Below are 20650 nucleotides of genomic sequence, written 5' to 3'. Positions count from 1 at the left end.
AGAGAGCCACACATTAATCACACACACTCACTCAGAGAGCCACACATTAATCACACACACTTACTCAGAGAGCCACTCATTAATCACACACACTCACTCAGAGAGCCACACATTAATCACACACACTCACTCAGAGAGCCACACATTAATCACACACACTCACTCAGAGAGCCACACATTAATCACACACACTCACTCAGAGAGCCACACATTAATCACACACACTCACTCAGAGAGCCACACATTAATCACACACACTCACTCAGAGAGCCACACATTAATCACACACACTCACTCAGAGAGCCACACATTAATCACACACACTCACTCAGAGAGCCACACATTAATCACACACACTCACTCAGAGAGCCACACATTAATCACACACACTCAGTCAGAGAGCCACACATTAATCACACACACTCACTCAGAGAGCCACACATTAATCACACACACTCACTCAGAGAGCCACACTGTGGTAGTCTGTGTAGAAGTATTACGGTACCTGGTATTGCTGGAACACTATTGGTAGATTATGTATGTTTCCCATTGGTCAAGCTGTATGGTAGCTCCGCCCTGCAAGGCGGGGTATAAGAGCCCGTGCCGCCCCAGCAGCTTTCTTTCTGTACCTGAGCAGCTGGGGGAAACATCTAGCTTATTAAAGCCTTCAGTTGGACTACAACATCGCTTTAGTAGCCATTAATCGTGCATCAATTTAATAAGCTAGATTTAAAGAATGGAGCTCCGAATGAAGCCGGAGTGTCTGCAACTCAGCCCCCATGCAGTAAACTCGGCGGCGACTTTCAAGCACTGGCTGGCGTGCTTCAACGGCTACGTCGAAATGGCAGAAAACACACCCACAGGAGAACAGAAACTGCAGATCCTGCACTCGAGGGTGAGCCCAGAGGTCTACACCCTGATCGAGGACACGGACGACTTCGATGCCGCGATGGAGTTGCTGAAAGGACACTACATTCGCCCTGTAAATCAGGTCTATTCCCGGCATCTACTAGCGACGAGGTGACATATTCCTGGTGAGTCACTGAAACAATTCCTTTTTTTTAATTAAATATTTTATTGAAAATTTTTGGTCAACCAACACAGTACATTGTGCATCCTTTACACAATATTATAACAACACAAATAACAATGACCTATTTTATAAACAAAAAATGAATAAATAATAAATAACAAAAATGAAAACTAACCCTAATTGGCAACTGCCTTATCACAAGTAACACTCTCCAAAAATATAATTTAACAGTCCAATATATAATTATCTGTAGCAACGACCTATACATATTACACAGTATATATTAACAACCCTGAGAGTCCTTCTGGTTCCTCCTCCCCCCCCCCCCCCCCCCCCCGATCCTGGGCTGCTGCTGCTGCCTTCTTTTTTCCATTCCATCTATCTTTCTGCGAGGTATTCGATGAACGGTTGCCACCGCCTGGTGAACCCTTGAGCCGACCCCCTTAGAACAAACTTAATCCGCTCTAGCTTTATAAACCCTGCCATGTCATTTATCCAGGTCTCCACCCCCGGGGGCTTGGCTTCTTTCCACATTAACAATATCCTGCGCCGGGCTACTAGGGACGCAAAGGCCAAAACATCGGCCTCTCTCGCCTCCTGCACTCCCGGCTCTTGTGCAACCCCAAATATAGCCAACCCCCAGCTTGGTTCGACCCGGACCCCCACTACTTTTGAAAGCACCTTTGTCACCCCCATCCAAAACCCCTGTAGTGCCGGGCATGACCAAAACATATGGGTATGATTCGCTGGGCTTCTCGAGCACCTCGCACACCTATCCTCCACCCCAAAAAATTTACTGAGCCGTGCTCCAGTCATATGCGCCCTGTGTAATACCTTAAACTGAATCAGGCTTAGCCTGGCACACGAGGACGACGAGTTTACCCTGCTTAGGGCATCTGCCCACAGCCCCTCCTCGATCTCCTCCCCCAGCTCTTCTTCCCATTTCCCTTTTAGTTCATCTACCATAGTCTCCCCTTCGTCCCTCATTTCCCTATATATATCCGACACCTTACCATCCCCCACCCATGTCTTTGAGATCACTCTGTCCTGCACCTCTTGTGTCGGGAGCTGCGGGAATTCCCTCACCTGTTGCCTCGCAAAAGCCCTCAGTTGCATATACCTGAATGCATTCCCTTGGGGCAACCCATATTTCTCGGTCAGCGCTCCCAGACTCGCGAACTTCCCATCCACAAACAGATCTTTCAGTTGCGTTATTCCTGCTCTTTGCCACATTCCATATCCCCCATCCATTCCCCCCGGGGCAAAGCTATGGTTGTTTCTTATCGGGGACCCCCCCAAGGCTCCAGTCTTTCCCCTATGCCGTCTCCACTGTCCCCAAATCTTCAGTGTAGCCACCACCACCGGGCTTGTGGTGTAGTTCCTCGGTGAGAACGGCAATGGGGCTGTCACCATAGCCTGTAGGCTAGTCCCCCTACAGGACACCCTCTCTAATCTCTTCCACGCCGCTCCCTCCTCCTCTCCCATCCACTTACTCACCATTGAAATATTAGCGGCCCAATAATACTCACTTAGGCTCGGGAGTGCCAGCACCCCCCTATCCCTGCTACGCTGTAAGAATCCCTTCCTCACTCTCGGGGTCTTCCCGGCCCACACAAAACCCATGATGCTCTTTTCAATCCTTTTAAAAAAAGCCTTCGTGATCACCACCGGGAGGCACTGAAACACAAAGAGGAATCTCGGGAGGACCACCATCTTAACCGCCTGCACCCTCCCTGCCAGTGACAGGGATACCATATCCCATCTCTTAAAATCCTCCTCCATTTGTTCCACCAACCGCGTTAAATTTAACCTATGCAATGTGCCCCAATTCTTGGCTATCTGGATCCCCAGGTAACGAAAGTCCCCTGTTACCTTCCTCAACGGTAGGGCCTCTATTTCTCTACTCTGCTCCCCTGGATGCACCACAAACAACTCACTTTTCCCCATGTTCAATTTATACCCTGAAAAATCCCCAAACTCCCCAAGTATCCGCATTATTTCTGGCATCCCCTCCGCCGGGTCTGCCACGTATAGTAGCAAATCGTCCGCATACAAAGATACCCGGTGTTCTTCTCCTCCTCTAAGTACTCCCCTCCACTTCTTGGAACCCCTCAACGCTATCGCCAGGGGCTCAATCGCCAGTGCAAACAGTAATGGGGACAGAGGGCATCCCTGCCTTGTCCCTCTATGGAGCCGAAAATATGCAGATCCCCGTCCATTCGTGACCACGCTCGCCATCGGGGCCCTATACAACAGCTGCACCCATCTAACATACCCCTCTCTAAAACCAAATCTCCTCAACACCTCCCACAAATAATCCCACTCCACTCTATCAAATGCTTTCTCGGCATCCATCGCCACTACTATCTCCGTTTCCCCCTCTGGTGGGGGCATCATCATTACCCCTAACAGCCTCCGTATATTCGTGTTCAGCTGTCTCCCCTTCACAAACCCAGTTTGGTCCTCGTGGACCACCCCCGGGACACATTCCTCTATTCTCATTGCCATTACCTTGGCCAGGATCTTGGCATCTACATTTAGGAGGGAAATAGGTCTATAGGACCCGCATTGTAGCGGGTCCTTTTCCTTCTTTAAGAGAAGCGATATCGTTGCTTCAGACATAGTCGGGGGCAGTTGTCCCCTTTCCTTTGCCTCATTAAAGGTCCTCGTCAATACCGGGGCGAGCAAGTCCACATATTTTCTATAGAATTCGACTGGGAATCCATCCGGTCCCGGGGTCTTTCCCGCCTGCATGCTCCTAATTCCTTTCACCACTTCTTTTACCTCAATCTGTGCTCCCAGTCCCACCCTTTCCTGCTCTTCCACCTTGGGAAATTCCAGCCGATCCAAGAAGCCCATCATTCTCTCCCTCCCATCCGGGGGTTGAGCTTCATATAATTTTTTATAAAATGTCTTGAACACTTCATTCACTCTCTCCGCTCCCCGCTCCATCTCTCCTTCCTCATCCCTCACTCCCCCTATTTCCCTCGCTGCTCCCCTTTTCCTCAATTGGTGTGCCAGCAACCTGCTCGCCTTCTCCCCATATTCGTACTGTACACCCTGTGCCTTCCTCCATTGTGCCTCTGCAGTGCCCGTAGTCAGCAAGTCAAATTCCACATGTAGCCTTTGCCTTTCCCTGTACAGTCCCTCCTCCGGTGCTTCCGCATATTGTCTGTCCACCCTCAAAAGTTCTTGCAGCAACCGCTCCCGTTCCTTACTCTCCTGCTTCCCTTTATGTGCCCTTATTGATATCAGCTCCCCTCTAACCACCGCCTTCAACGCCTCCCAGACCACTCCCACCTGGACCTCCCCATTATCATTGAGTTCCAAGTACTTTTCAATGCACCCCCTCACCCTTAGACACACCCCCTCATCTGCCATTAGTCCCATGTCCATTCTCCAGGGTGGGCGCTCTCCTGTTTCCTCCCCTATCTCCAAGTATACCCAGTGTGGAGCGTGATCCGAAATGGCTATAGCCGTATACTCCGTTCCCCTCACCTTCGGGATCAACGCCCTTCCCAGCACAAAAAAGTCTATTCGCGAGTAGACTTTATGGACATAGAAGAAAAACGAGAACTCCTTACTCCTAGGTCTGCTAAATCTCCACGGGTCTACACCTCCCATCTGCTCCATAAAATCTTTAAGTACCTTGGCTGCTGCCGGCCTCCTTCCAGTCCTGGACTTCGACCTACCCAGCCCTGGTTCCAACACCGTATTAAAATCTCCCCCCATTATCAGCTTTCCCATCTCTAGGTCCGGAATGCGTCTTAGCATCCGCCTCATAAAATTGGCATCATCCCAGTTCGGGGCATATACGTTTACCAAAACCACCGTCTCCCCCTGTAGTTTGCCACTCACCATCACGTATCTGCCCCCGTTATCCGCCACTATAGTCTTTGCCTCGAACATTACCCGCTTCCCCACTAATATAGCCACCCCCCTGTTTTTCGCATCTAGCCCCGAATGGAACACCTGCCCCACCCATCCTTTGCGTAGCCTAACCTGGTCTATCAGTTTCAGGTGCGTTTCCTGTAACATAACCACATCTGCCTTAAGTTTCTTAAGGTGTGCGAGTACCCGTGCCCTCTTTATCGGCCCGTTCAGCCCTCTCACGTTCCACGTGATCAGCCGGGTTGGGGGGCTTCCTACCCCGCCCCCCCCTTGTCGATTAGCCATCACCTTTTTCCAGCTCCTCACCCGGTTCCCACGCAGCTGTATCTCCCCCAGGCGGTGCCCCCCCCCCGCCCATCCCCTCCCATACCAGCTCCCCCCTCTCCCCAGCAGCAGCAACCCAGTAATTCCCCCCTCCCACCCCCCCCCGCTAGATCCCCCGCTAGCGTAATTACTCCCCCCATGTTGCTCCCAGAAGTCAGCAAACTCTGGCCGACCTCGGCTTCCCCCCGTGACCTCGGCTCGCACCGTGCGACGCCCCCTCCTTCCTGCTTCTCTATTCCCGCCATGATTATCATAGCGCGGGAACCAAGCCCGCGCTTCTCCCTTGGCCCCGCCCCCAATGGCCAACGCCCCATCTCCTCCACCTCCCCTCCTCCCCCATCACCACCTGTGGAAGTGAGAAAAGTTACCACATCGCAGGATTAGTACATAAAACTCCTCTTTCCCCCCTTTTTAACCTCCCTCTTTGCCCCCCACATTCGCCCCACCACTTTGTTCAAACGTTCTTTTTAATAACCCGCTCATTCCAGTTTTTCTTCCACAATAAAAGTCCACGCTTCATCCGCCGTCTCAAAGTAGTGGTGCCTCCCTCGATATGTGACCCACAGTCTTGCCGGTTGCAGCATTCCAAATTTTATCTTCTTTTTATGAAGCACCGCCTTGGCCCGATTAAAGCTCGCCCTCCTTCTCGCCACCTCCGCACTCCAGTCTTGATAAACGCGGATCACCGCGTTCTCCCATTTACTGCTCCGAGTTTTCTTTGCCCATCTAAGGACCATTTCTCTATCCTTAAAACGGAGGAATCTCACCACTATGGCTCTGGGAATTTCTCCTGCTCTCGGCCCTCGTGCCATCACTCGGTATGCTCCCTCCACCTCCAACGGACCTGCCAGGGCCTCCGCTCCCATTAACGAGTGCAGCATCGTGCTCACATATGCCCCGACGTCCGCTCCCTCCACACCTTCAGGAAGACCAAGAATCCTCAGGTTGTTCCTCCTTGCGTTGTTCTCCAGTGCCTCCAACCTTTCCACACATCGTTTCTGATGTGCGTCATGCGTCTCCGTCTTCACCACCAGGCCCTGTATGTCGTCCTCATTCTCGGCTGCCTTTGCCTTCACGACCCGAAGCTCCCGCTCCTGGGTCTTTTGTTCCTCCTTTAGCCCTTCGATCGCCTGTAGTATCGGGGCCAACAGCTCTTCCTTCATTTCCTTTTTGAGCTCTTCCACACAGCATTTCAAGAACTCTTGTTGTTCAGGGCCCCATGTTAAACTGCCACCTTCCGACGCCATCTTGGTTTTTGCTTGCCTTCCTTGCCGCTGTTCTAAAGGATCCACTGCAATCCGGCCACTTTCTCCTCCTTTTTTCATCCATATCCAGGGGGGATTCCCTTCTGGTTTACCGCACAGTGTTTTTAGCCGTCAAAATTGCCGTTGGGGCTCCTATCAAGAGCCCAAAAGTCCGTTTCACCGGGAGCTGCCGAAACGTGCGACTCAGCTGGTCATCGCCGCACCCGGAAGTCCACTGAAACAATTCTACCGTGCGCTCTTGGTGTTGGGGAGAAACTGCAGCTGCTTGCAAGATTCAGCAAACGAACACACTAAACTGTTGATTCGGGAATCATTCGTTGCGGGTATGCTGTCCTCTCAAATCCGCCAGCCGTTTGCTGGAGAAAGAGACTCTAGGCCTCAAGGAGGCATGGGCCCTTGCTGGTTCCCTGGATGTGGCCTCCCGAAACGCCCGCGCCTACGCCCCCGACCGCGCGGCAGCCCCCTGGACAGCGTGGAACCCCCCTGCAGCCGACTCCGAGGCATCCCACTACTCCCCACAAGCTTGCGCTGCATGATGGCCCGGCAACCCCAGGGGGCCCCACTGCTATTTTTGCGGGTAAGCCAAACACCCCCGACAGCGCTGCCCAGCCCGTTCATCCACATGTAAAGGGTGCGGCAAAAAGGCCCATTTCGTGGTGGTATGCCAGGCCCGGGCGGTCGCTGCGGTCTCCGGAAGCGAATGCGGGCCGCCACCCCAACCCTCTCCACGGACCCCGTGTAGCCAGTGAGCGTCGCCATCTTCCTCCCCCAGGGCCATGTGTGGCCACCGGGCGCTGCCATCTTGTCCCGTTGATGCCACGTGTGATAGATGGGCGCCGCCATTTTGTGCACCCACAGTCATGTGCGACCAGTGGGCGCCGCCATCTTGGATGGACTCCCAGGACCTCGGTGCCGATGACCACACACCGCCCGGTGAGAACACCCAGCTGCTGCCGCGATTAGCCTCGGTGACCCTGGACCAGTCCCGGCCTCGAACACTCTCAACTGCTACAACAACGGTACTAATCAACGGGCACGAGACGTCCTGCTTAATTGATTCTGGGAGCACGGTGAGCTTCATACACCCCGACACGGTAAGATGCTGTTCTCTCCCCGTCCTCCCAGTTAATCAATAAATCTCCCTGGCCTCCGGTTCCCACTCAGTAGAGATAAAGGGGTTTTGTGTAGCAAACCTCACAGTCCAGGGAAGGGAGTTCAAAAATTACCGGCTCTATGTCCTTTCCCACCTCTGTGCAGCCACACTCCTAGGTTTAGACTTCCAGTGCAACCTCCAAAGTCTAACTTTCAAATTCGGCGGCCCTATACCCCCTCTCACTGTCTGCAGCCTCGCGACCCTCAAGGTCAATCCGCCTTCCCTGTTTGCGAACCTCACCCCGGATTGCAAACCCGTCGCCACCAGGAGCAGACGGTACAGTGCCCAGGATCGGATCTTTATTAGGTCAGAGGCCCAACGGCTACTGAGGGAAGGAGTCATTGAAGCTAGCAACAGTCCCTGGAGAGCTCAAGTAGTGGTGGTAAAGACCGGGGAGAAGCATAGGATGGTCATCGACTACAGTCAGACCATCAACAGGTTTGCGCAGCTGGACGCGTACCCTCTCCCCCGCATATCCGACCTGGTAAACAGGATCGCGCATTACAAGGTCTTCTCCACGGTGGATCTCAAGTCCGCCTACCACCAGCTCCCCATCCGCACTAGTGACCGCAAATACACTGCCTTCGAGGCAGATGGGCGGCTCTACCACTTTTTAAGGGTTCCCTTCGGTGTCACTAACGGGGTCTCGGTCTTCCAGCGCGAGATGGACCGAATGGTTGACCGGTACGGTTTGCAGGCAACATTGCCGTATCTCGATAATGTCACCATCTGTGGCCACGACCAGCAGGACCACGACACCAACCTCCGAAAATTCTTCCAGACCGCGCAAATCCTTAATCTTACGTATAACAAGGATAAATGCGTGTTTAGCACCGACCGCCTAGCCATCCTCGGCTACGTAGTGCGAAATGGAGTTATAGGCCCCGACCCTGAACGCATGCACCCCCTTATGGAGTTCCCCCTCCATCACTGCTCCAAGGCCCTGAAGCGCTGCCTCGGCTTTTTTTCTTACTATGCCCAGTGGGCCCCCAACTATGCGGACAGGCCCATCCCCTGATCCAATCCACAGTTTTTCTCCTGTTGACAGAGGCCCGCCAGGCCTTCAGCCGCATCAAAGCAGACATTGCAAAGGCCACGATGCAGGCCATCGATGAGTCCCTCCCCTTCCAGGTTGAGAGCAACGTGTCCGACGTAGCTCTGGCGGCCACCCTCAACCAAGCGAGCAGACCCGTGGCCTTCTTCTCCTGTACCCTCCATGCTTCCGAAATTCGCCACTCCTCAGTCAAAAAGGAGGCCCAGGCCATAGTAGGAGCTGTGCAACTTTGGAGGCATTACCTGGCCGGCAGGAGATTCACTCTCCTCGCTGACCAACGGTCGGTCGCCTTCATATTCGATAATGCACAGTGGGGCAAGATAAAAATGATAAGATCTTGCGGTGGAGGATCGAACTCTCCACCTATAACTACGAGATCTTGTATCGTCCCGGGAAGCTAAATGAGCCTCCTTAAGCCCTGTCCCGCGGCACATGTGCCAACGCACAAGTGGACCGCCTCCGAGCCCTCCACAAGGACCTCTCCCACCCGGGGGTCACTCGCTTCTTGCATTTTATCAAGACCCGCAACCTGCCCTACTCCATCGAGGAGGTCAGGACAGCCACCAGGGACTGCCAAATCTGCGCGGAGTGCAAACCGCACTTCTACAGGCCAAAGAAAGCGCACCTGATAAAGTCTTCCCGTCCCTTTGATCGCCTCAGTCTGGACTTCAAAGGCCCCTCCCCTCCACCGACCACAACACGTACATCCTGAACGTGATTGACGAGTACTCCCGATTCCCATTCGCTATCCCCTGCCCCGACATGACCGCAACCACCGTCATCAAGGCCCTCCATAGCATCTTTACGTTGTTCGGGTTCCCCGCTTACATACACAGTGACAGGGGGGTCCTCCTTTATGAGCGACGAACTGCGTCAACTCCTGCTCAGCAAGGGCATTGCCTCGAGCATGATGACCAGTTACAACCCCCGGGGTAACGGACATGAAGAGAGGGAGAACGGAACGGTCTGGAAGTCCGTCCTACTGGCCTTACGGTCCAGGAATCTCCCAGTCTCCCGCTGGCAGGAAGTCCTCCTGGATGCCCTCCACTCCATCCGGTCACTGCTGTATGCCACGACCAACCAAACACCTCACGAACGTCTCCTTGTCTTCCCCAGGAAGTCCTTCTGGGACCTCGCTCCCGACCTGGCTGGCAGCTCCCGGACCCATCCTGCTACGAAAACACGTGCGGGCGCACAAGTTGGACCCATTGGTCGAGAGGGTCCATCTTCTCCATGCTAACCCCCAGTACGCCTACGTGGCGTACCCCGACGGCTGACAAGATACGGTCTCCCTATGAGACCTGGCGCCCGCCGGATCCCCACGCACACCCCAGCCACCAGTCCCACCCTCCCTCCCACCGGTGCACCTTACAGCCACCCCCTTCCCAGGAGGATTGGTTCTTCCGCTGGCCACGTCACGGCCCCCCCCGCCCACCGACGCACCCCGCAGACGCTCCCTTCCTAGGTCAATCGGCTTCCCCACCCAGCGCCGTCTAGGGGTGTTGAAGCTGCCACAGAGATGAAAACCACGCACCCGGAGTCACAGACGCCCGAACTTCCACTGGAGTCACCACCAAAGCTTCGACGATCATAGAGGACGACCAGGGCCCCGATCGGCTGATTGCTTCATTTTAAAATGTATATAGTTAATTGTGAAATTGTAAGGAGTTACGATAATAAGACAAAACGCTGTACGGAGATATTACGGTACCTCCATAACTATAACTTCTACCATGTTACCATGTTGTAATACCAAGCCACCCTCCCGGCCGGACTCTTTTTTAACAGGGGGTGAATGTGGTAGTCTGTGTGGAAGTATTACGGTACCTAGTAATGCTGGAACACCATTGGTAGATAATGTATGTTTCCCATTGGTCAAGCTGTATGGTAGTTCCGCCCTGCAAGGCAAGGTATAAGAACCCGTGCCGCCCCAGCAGTCTTCATTCTGTGTCTGAGCTGCTGAGGATAACATCTAGCTTATTAAAGCCTTCAGATGGACTACAACCTCGCTTTAGTAGTCATTGAAGTGCATCACACACATTAATCACACACACTCACTCAGAGAGCCACACATTAATCACACACACTCACTCAGAGAGCCACACATTAATCACACACACTCACTCAGAGAGCCACACATTAATCATACACACTCACTCAGAGAGCCACACATTAATCACACACACTCACTCAGCAGAGAGCCACACATTAATCACACACACTCACTCAGAGAGCCACTCATTAATCACACACACTCACTCAGAGAGCCACACATTAATCACACACACTCACTCAGAGAGCCACACATTAATCACACACACTCACTCAGAGAGCCACACATTAATCACACACACTCACTCAGAGAGCCACACATTAATCACACACACTCACTCAGAGAGCCACACATTAAACATACACACTCACTCAGAGAACCACACATTAATCACACACACTCACTCAGAGAGCCACACATTAATCACACACACTCACTCAGAGAGCCACACATTAATCACACACACGCACTCAGAGAGCCACACATTAATCACACACACTCACTCAGAGAGCCACACATTAATCACACACACTCACTCAGAGAGCCACACATTAATCACACACACTCACTCAGAGAGCCACACATTAATCTCACACACTCACTCAGAGAGACACACATTAATCACACACACTCACTCAGCGAGCCACACATTAATCACACACACTCACTCAGAGAGCCACACATTAATCACACACACTCACTCAGAGAGCCACACATTAATCACACACACTCACTCAGAGAGCCACACATTAATCACACACACTCACTCAGAGAGCCACACATTAATCACACACACTCACTCAGAGAGCCACACATTAATCACACACACTCACTCAGAGAGCCACACATTAATCACACACACTCACTCAGAGAGCCACACATTAATCTTGTAATTGCTATGGCTCGCATTGTCTGCAACAGTTATCTGCTGCTTTACACTAGATAGTACATCGTTGATGGCACTGTGTTTTTCAGCAATGTGGGTGCTTATTAAATTGAAATACTTGAAGGAGCAAGCTCTGTCGAAAAAGCCTGGCATTGTTCACATTAAACTTCCGTAGGAACTTTAAAGGACTATGTTTAATGTATTGTCATGTGAGAGTACCGTTAAGAAATGGATGTTTATAAAAAGAGCTGTAGTGAATGTCACTTTAAGAAATGTTTGTCTGCTCAAGTGGCTGCAGTGATGTCAGAGTGTGGGTGGAGCTGACCTCTGGCTCTGCTTTTTAGTTTCGCTTTGAGGAAAAGCTTGGGTGTGCCTGTGTTTTTTAGTTTCGTTTTAGTGTTGGAGCTGCAGCCAGCCAAAGAAGGTGTAATTTTGATCTCTCTGCCATCTAAAGACTATCTTTAGATCATTTGGTGAATTCAGAGTGATAACTGCTCTCAGTAGAGAATTTAAACCTGATGTGCTTCTGTAAAAAGTTTTTTTTTGTCTTATGGATGTTAAAAGGAATGTTTAAGGATTACTTAGAGTGTTGCATTCTTTGGACGTTGGATTTGAATTGATGGCTGCTAAGATGTTCACTGTATGTTTTAAAAAGGTTAACTGACTTCATAGAATAAACATTGTTTTGCTTTAGAAAATACATTTAGATTTCTGCTACACCATACCTGTAGAGTGGGCCATGTGCTCCCCATACCACAATCTAGTAAAAGTCATGAGTCAGGTGATCTCCATGATCTAATTTGGAGTTCTCTAAACCCTGGCCCATAACAGTATATCAGGTTCTCTCGGTGCCTATTGTTGACATAAACCTCAAAGTGTTGGAGTGCTAATAAGAGTCAGAACATTCCCCTCTTCACTGTACAGTATTAACTCTGCTGTTCTTTTAACCTTTTTGAAAAGTAGTTCTCCTGGAGAAAAACTGCTCAATTCCCACATGATCTGCATCAATAGCCACCCTAAATGGGGCAATTGACACAGTTCATTTCACATAATGGCCGTTCGTTTTTTTTAAACCGTTTGGCACACCTACGTACACACAGTTTTCCTGAGCATATCTGTCAGTGAGCAGTTAGGGTGCTGAAGTTTGGAACCAATTTTCGAAAGAACCCACACATTTACAGAAATTACAGTATTTGCCTCCTTATTTTTGGAATGGGGAGGTTTGCCAGGGCACATACCTTAACCTCATTGCAGTGAAATGTAAGCCTACATGTGACACTAATAAAGATTATTATTATTCATATTCCATGGCAAAACTCAACCCTGTCCTACCATATCCTCTAAATAGGTTATTTATGCTTTAGCAAATTCATTCTTGGCTATGTTTACCACTATGTTAGCTTTCTGTAGGCCCTTCAACACTGCCTCCAGATGGTCTAAGATGTCTTTGTGGTATCACTGTAAACCAGCAGGTTATCCAGGTACACTGCACAGTTGCTTAATTCAACCTAACCTGATTGAGGGTGCAAAGAGGTTTCAAAGAGATTCAGACAGATTAAGTGAGTGAGCAAGAACATGGCAGATGGAATATAAGTGGAAAAATATGTAGTTATCCACTTCTGGAAGAGTCCTTCCTGTTTATTTCCTTTATTCCCATTTCTTTTATTATCTTATTTTATTATTTTTGATCCGTGGGCCCATAATCAGGGTGTGCCTGTAAGCAGAATAGCACTTGCCAGGACAGTGTGTTGCTAGGTTTTATATTTTGGAGAGGAGAAACCAGACCCGTCAGCACCAAGTGATTCTTAGGAACTGGTTTTGGAAGAAATCGGTTCGATTGGCTAACTGGCAACCGGTGGGTTGGCCAGGAACAGTGTTCTTTTTTTTTTATCATAGAATTTACAGTGCAGAAGGAGGCCATTCGGCCCATCGAGTCTGCACCAGCTCTTGGAAAGAGCACCCTACCCAAGCCCACACCTCCACCTTATCCCCATAACCCACTAACCCCACCCAACACTAAGGACAACTTTGGACACTAAGGGCAATTTAGCATGGCCAATCCACCTAACCTGCACATCTTTGGACTGTGGGAGGAAACCGGAGCACCCGGAGGACACCCACGCACACACGGGGAGAATGTGCAGACTCCGCACAGACAGTGACCCAAGCCGGGAATCGAACCTGGGACCCTGGAGCTGTGAAGCAATTGTGCTATCCAGAATGCTACCGTGCTGCCCTAATTCGTAGGAACGGTTTACGAAAATTATTCCATGGGTGAGGAACACAATTTCAAGGATATGTCGGAAAAGTTAGGGTGTTCGTCAAGAAAAGATGGTGGAGAGAAGATTTGAAAAGGTGTTCAAAATCACGAGTGGTCTAGACAGTAGGTAGAAGAACCGTTCCCATTGGAAGGATCTGCCTGACAACAGTCACCGATTGGTTCCTGCCAGGTGACGTTTTCAGAGCGAACCTGTCAAAAGCCTCCAGATGCTCGAAGGAAGAGGAGTTGAGTTTTGTCCCTCTTTCTGCTGCCGGTTGCCTGCTGTCTCTGTGAGTCTGCAGTAAAGACCATTACAAGCTTAAGGAAAAGAAAGTATCCAACTGATGACCTAACCTTGAGAAAGAAACTAACTGAATCAAAGAGCTTTATCCTTTTATTTTATTATAATTTATTTATCTCTCAACCACCCTTTTCTTTATGTGTTGTTTGTTTGTGTGTGTGTAGAGAGTGGGGGAATTAGAAAGGGAAAGGTTTGTGAATCAGATAATAGATAGCCAGTTGTATTTTTTGCCGAATGTAGTTATAATTAGTTAATAATAAAAGGTTACTTGTGTTTAAGTTTTACAAACCTGGTGACCAAAGCCATGGGTATTGATATAAAATCTTATTTCACCCACATTACGTCTCTGGGTCAATTGGGCTGGAATTGACCGTGCACTAGCCCAGGGTGTTGTGAGAACTTTGATAGGAAAATCAGAAATACAGCATATTTCTCAAATGGTGAGAGATTGGGAAGTGTTGATGTCCAAAGGCACCTGGGTGTTCTTGTTCATAAGTCACTGAAAGCTAACATGCAGAGACAACAAGCAATTAGGAAGGCAAATGGTATGTTAGCTTTTATTGAAAGGGGATTTGAATATAAGGGTCAGGAGGTTTTGCTGCAATAGTTGTATAGAGCCTTGCCAGTGATTCTGTTCTCATTACACAGTACCCAGTCTAGGATGGCCTGTTCCCTAGTTGGTTCCTCAACGTACTGGCCCAGAAAACCATCCGGTATACACATCAGGAATCCCTCCTCTATGTATCGTGGCTAATTTGATTTGCCCAATCTATATGCAGATTAAATTCACCCATAATTACAGATGTTCCTTTATTGCATGTGCACTAATTTCCTGTTTAATGCCATTCCAAAATCACCACTGCAGTTTGGAGGTCTATGTACAACGTCCACTAACGTTTTTTGCCCCTTGGTGTTTTTCAGCTCTACCCATACAGATTCCACTTTGTCGGAGCTAATATCCTTCCACACTATTGCGTTAATTCCCTCTTTAACCAGCACTCCAACTTCACCACCTTTTCCTTTTTGCCTGTCCTACCTAAATACTAAATACCTCTGGACATTCAGTCCCCATCCCTGGTCACCCTGCAGCTGTGTCTTCGTAATTCCAATTATGTCAGACCCGTTTACATCTATTTGCGTGATTAGTTCATCCATTTTATGGCGAATGCTTTGCGCGTCAAGGCACAAAGCCTTTAGGATTGTCTTTTTAACATTACTTGTCCCGCTCCCAATATATTCCATTGTGGCCCTGTTTGAATTTGGCCCTTGATTTCTCTGCCTGTCACTGGAAATGTTCCCGACTTCCCACATGGAGCAAGATGAACAAACCAAAGCTTTGAGCTCTCCTGCTATGGCTTAACCCTTAAAATTAAAACTTTGGAAGATGCTTGATTTTAGATTGTATCCAATTCCCAACGGCCCTTCTTTCCTTGTCCATGTTGCTAGCAATTATAGTCCTTCTGGATTGTAAGCCACAAAAGGTATTTTCAACCTATAAGTGATAAAAGTTGTGAAGATTTACAGACCTTACCCACAACTTACCATTTAGCTCTCTCCCTTCTAGCCTCAGCTGCAGCAGGGCAAGACCCCTCTGTAAAGATTTAATAGTTACAAAGCAAGGAGAAAAAACAAAAATCACCTAATCTAGGGGAAGGACAATTCAAAAAAAACAACATTCATCCTTTCAACTGCTACACTTATATATTGTGCTGTACATTGGTCAAGTATAGTATTAGCTGCTTGGATGAAGAAGTGGCTGAGCCTCTGTGCAAACCCAAGCCACTTAACTATATCCGACATATAAGCTATTCAGCAAGTCATCAAAAAAAACATCAGACATACTGAGCCTCTGGCATCTACTGGCCAAATAACATTTCCAGTAAAGAGCTGTACAAGAAGATTGATTGTCACACATTGTCCTTGAGATAAAGAAATGCATAAGGTGGCTCGGACATGTCCATGCAAAACGTAACATGACGTAGGTCTGTGATGACTGAACTGGAAGAGATGGCGCTTACATGGGGTGAGGGCAAGCCACAGCACAAGACAGGGCTCAATGGAGGAACATTGTTGTGGCCTTACTTCCCACCTGGAATTAGGAGGGCATGGACACCAAGGTCTAGGAGATTAATGAAAAACAGGAAAAGCAAGGATTCCAACACTGACCCCTGGGAACTCCATGTCAAACCTTCCTCCAGCCCAAAAAATATTTATTAACCACTACTCTCTGTTTGTTATCACTCAGCCAATTTTGTATCGATGTTGCTACTGTCCTTTTTACATGAGCTCATATGTCTGCTGCGCAGCAAGATATCAAATGGCTCTTGTACTCCATGCACATCACATCAATAGCAATTCCCTCATCAACCTTCTCAGCTACCTCTTCAATAAACTCCAGTAAGGGCGGCATGGTGGCACAGTGGCTAGCACTGCTGCCTCACGGCACCAGGGACCCGGATTCAATTCCTGCCTTGGGCGACTGTCTGTGTGGAGTTTTCACGTTCTCCCCATATCTGCGTGGGTTTCTTCCGGGTGCTCCGGTTTCCTCCCACAGTCCAAAGATATGCAGGTGAGGTGGATTGGACATGCTAAATTGCCCATTAGTGCCAACAGTTAGGGGGGCTCTGGGGAGAGGATGGGGATAGAATAGGTAGGATACTATTTTTTAGAGTCGGTGTAGACTCAATGGGCCGAATGGCCTCTTTCTACACTGTAGGTATTTTATGATTCTACGTTAGTTAAACATGATTTTCCCCGAAGAAATCCATGCTGACTTTCCTTAATTAACCCACATTTGTCTATTTGGCTATTAATTTTATCACAAATGTGTTCTCCCTGTTTTTGCTTGGGTTTCCTCCGGGTGCTCTGGTTTCCACCCACAGTCCAAAGATATGCAAGTCAGGAGGATTGGACATTCTAAATTGTCCCATAGTTCCCAAAGATGTGCAGGTAAGGTGCGGCTTCGGGGTTACAGGGATATGGCGGGTGAGTGGGCTTAGTAGGGTGCTCTTTCAAAGAGTCGGTGCAGACCCTAAATACTTAAAAATAAGAACGTTTATTTCTTCACACAAAACTGTTACACTATCAGGTAAATCTGCCAATCATGAAAATATACACAAGTATTTTGTACAACCTCAGCTTCCGTGAGAAATATCCTAATGGCTTTTCAATTCCTACTTCATCCTCTTGTAAGCTCATTCCAGTCCATTCTCCATTTTTCAAATGTCCAAGCTCCTTTAGAACAAAGAACAAAGAAAAATACAGCACAGGACAGGCCCTTCGGCCCTCCAAGCCAGTGCAGATCATGATGCCCAAACTAAAAAAACTCTTGACAATGCATCTGCAATTAAATTTTCTCATTTAGCCACGTGTATAATTAGTAAATTCAATGGCTGCAGTAATGAATTCCACCTGAACTGTCTGGCATTCTGGTTTCAAACTTTTCTAGAACTTTCAAAAGATTGTGGTCAGCATAAATAATTGTGTCCAAAGAATTTCTTACAACACAAATTTTGAAATGCTGTAAAACTAACACCAGGCTTTGTGTCTCTATTGAATATGATTGAATATTTCTTCTGATATACACTCAGCTTCCGTGAGAAATATCCTACTGGCTTATCAATTCCTACTTCATCTTCTTGTAATAACACAGCACGTATACCGACATCACTGACATAAACTGTTGTGTATAATTAGGTGCTGCTACAACCGATGTACAAGATGGTGTGCTCAATCTGTCAAATACAATCCTGTGTCCATTGAAATTTGCTGTGATCTTTTAATAATTCAATCAATGGAGTAACCACACTGCTAAAATGTGGCATAAACCTCTGATAAAATCCACTCAACGTTAGAAATCTCTGATCCCTCTGTACCTCAGAGCTCTGCATTCTCTCTCCATTTAAATAGTACACTGCTTATTTATTTTTCCTGTCAAAGAGGACAAGTTCACATTATCCCACATTAAACGCCATCTGCCAGATTTGTGCCCACTCACTTAACGTATCTGTGTCCCTTTGCAGACTTATTGTGTCCACTTCACAACTTATTAGCTTACACCTTTGTGCCATCAGCAAATTTAGTAACTATACATTTGGTTCCTTGACCCAAGTCATTGATATAATTTGTAAATAGTTGAGTCCTAGCACTGATCCCAATGACACTCTATGTCACATCTTGCCAATCCAAAAAAGACTAATCTATCTCTACTCTTTGCTTTCCTGTTAGTTAACCAATCTTCTACTCATGTTAATATCCCCAACACCATGAGCTCTTAGTTTGCGTAGAGACCATTGACGTGGCATCTTGTCAAATGTCTTCTGGAAATCTAAGTACAGCACGTATACGGATTCTTTGTTATTCTATTTGCTTGTTTCTTCCTCAAAGAACTCCAGTAAATTGGTCAAATATGCTTTCCCTTTCAAACACATATTGATTCTGTCTGATAGCATTGAGATTTTTTAAGTGCCCCGCTATAACCTCATTAATAATAAATCCCAGCAATTTCCCAATGACAGATGTGCAGCGAACTGGCTTCTAGTTTCCTTTCTACCTCATTTCTTGGTTATAGGTATCACATTCATTATTTTGCAATCTGATGGCACCTTTCCAGAATCTAGGGAATTTTGGAAAATTTAACCTTCTTTATCTCCTAATGCAAATTTCTACCCATGTCATATTTACTTATAGAAAACTCAGTTTCAAGTGTATGCCATTGACACCTAATGTCCTCAACTTTCTAGACACCCAATACTCAACTTAATTAAATTAGTCTCACACACATTCACATGCACACCCACAGCCACAAACCTGTTTCACAGAATAACACAATAAGCCCCAAAAATATATATTTAAAAATAATGTTTTCTTCACACCTCCAACCTCATGGAAAAATGAAATGTCAAAACTTCAAAAAGACGGTTTAATTTTCTCGACCGATTTTGCATTACTTACTGTATTCATTTCTTCACACAAAACTATTACAATGCATCTACAATCTCAGTCGCCACTTTTTTTGAGATCCTAGAATGAAGTCCATCAGGATATTAAAACTGATGAGCTATGAGTTCTAATAATTTTCTCAGTACCCTTTCCCTCATGATTTTGTTTGTTCCCTTTCACCTCCTGATTTACAATTATTTTCCTTATTGTCCATTCTTAGTTCCCCATTCTCACTCTCTGGAGGACCAGCACTAACTTTCCTTACACGTTTCGTTTTTAAATGCCTGTAGAAACTTGTACTCTGTTTTTATATTTCTATTTAGCTTTCTCTCAAACTCCCCCCTTATTAATAATTTTGTCATTCTTTGCGCTTCTTTATATTCTGTCCAAGCTTCTGGCCTGCCACTCAGCTTTGCGGAATTACATCCTTAAGGAGTCTTCAGAAAAGGCAGTAGTAAAAAAGAAGACAGATGTTAAAACAGTGGCAAATTTGCAATTCTAATCATAACTGACTATACTGGGGGAAATGGCCCAGGGTATTCAAGGGAATTCTTCCTTGAATAGTGCGGGTCATGTTACTGGAGGTTATAAATGTTTTATGCTTTCTCTTAATCCGCCAACAAAACAAGTGAACAAATTAATATCTTGAGAGCCACTGGGGCAGTTAATAATAATGATCTTTATTGTCACAAGTAGGCTTACATTTGGGTACACAGAATGTCCAAATTACCTAATCGCACATCTTTCGGGACTTGTGGGAGGAAACGGGAGCACCCGGAGGAAACCCATGCAGACACGGGGCGAACGTGCAGACTCCACACAGAGTGACCCAAGCCAGGCCAAATGGTTTAATGAATGAGTAAGTAATAATAGAGCATCTTTATGATACTCAAGAACCTGTTCCATTGTGTAAAGTAAATTTAAGAAGTGGCTTAGGAAATGGAATAGTTACTGTGGCAATTGTTCTGAGGTTACCGATGGAAGGGACAGATTTTATGATGGATAATTATTTGAAATTCTTTTTGTTTTAATTTAGAGTACTCAATTTTTTTTTGCCAATTCAGGGGCAATTTAGCGTGGCCAATCCACCTAACCTGCACATCTTTGGGTTGTGGGGGTGAAATCCACATAGACACGGGGAGAATGTGCAAACTCCACACGGACAGTGACACAGGGCCGGGATTCAAACCCGGGTCCTCAGCACCGCAGTCCCAGTGCTAACCACTGCGCCACATGCCACCCTTATTATTTGAAATTCTTAGCATCTCTGAGAGTTTTGAGAGAGCCAGTTGGTATAAGAGAAACAGATTTTGCAGCAAGATTTCATAGTAGCTAGAACCCATGTTTCTAAGGCTAGACAGGATGACGTGGATAAACAACTAGCCCAGGACAATAAAAGCTAGTATCAGAGATGCAAGGATGTTCAAGGATGCATGAGGAACTAGGTTCTGCTAAAGAAAAGCTGATCAGTGTAGTGAGCCAACTTTCA

This window comes from Scyliorhinus torazame, chromosome 18 (genome assembly GCF_047496885.1).
Source record: "Scyliorhinus torazame isolate Kashiwa2021f chromosome 18, sScyTor2.1, whole genome shotgun sequence".
Lineage (NCBI taxonomy): Eukaryota > Metazoa > Chordata > Chondrichthyes > Carcharhiniformes > Scyliorhinidae > Scyliorhinus > Scyliorhinus torazame.
This window is presented reverse-complemented; position numbering follows the sequence as displayed.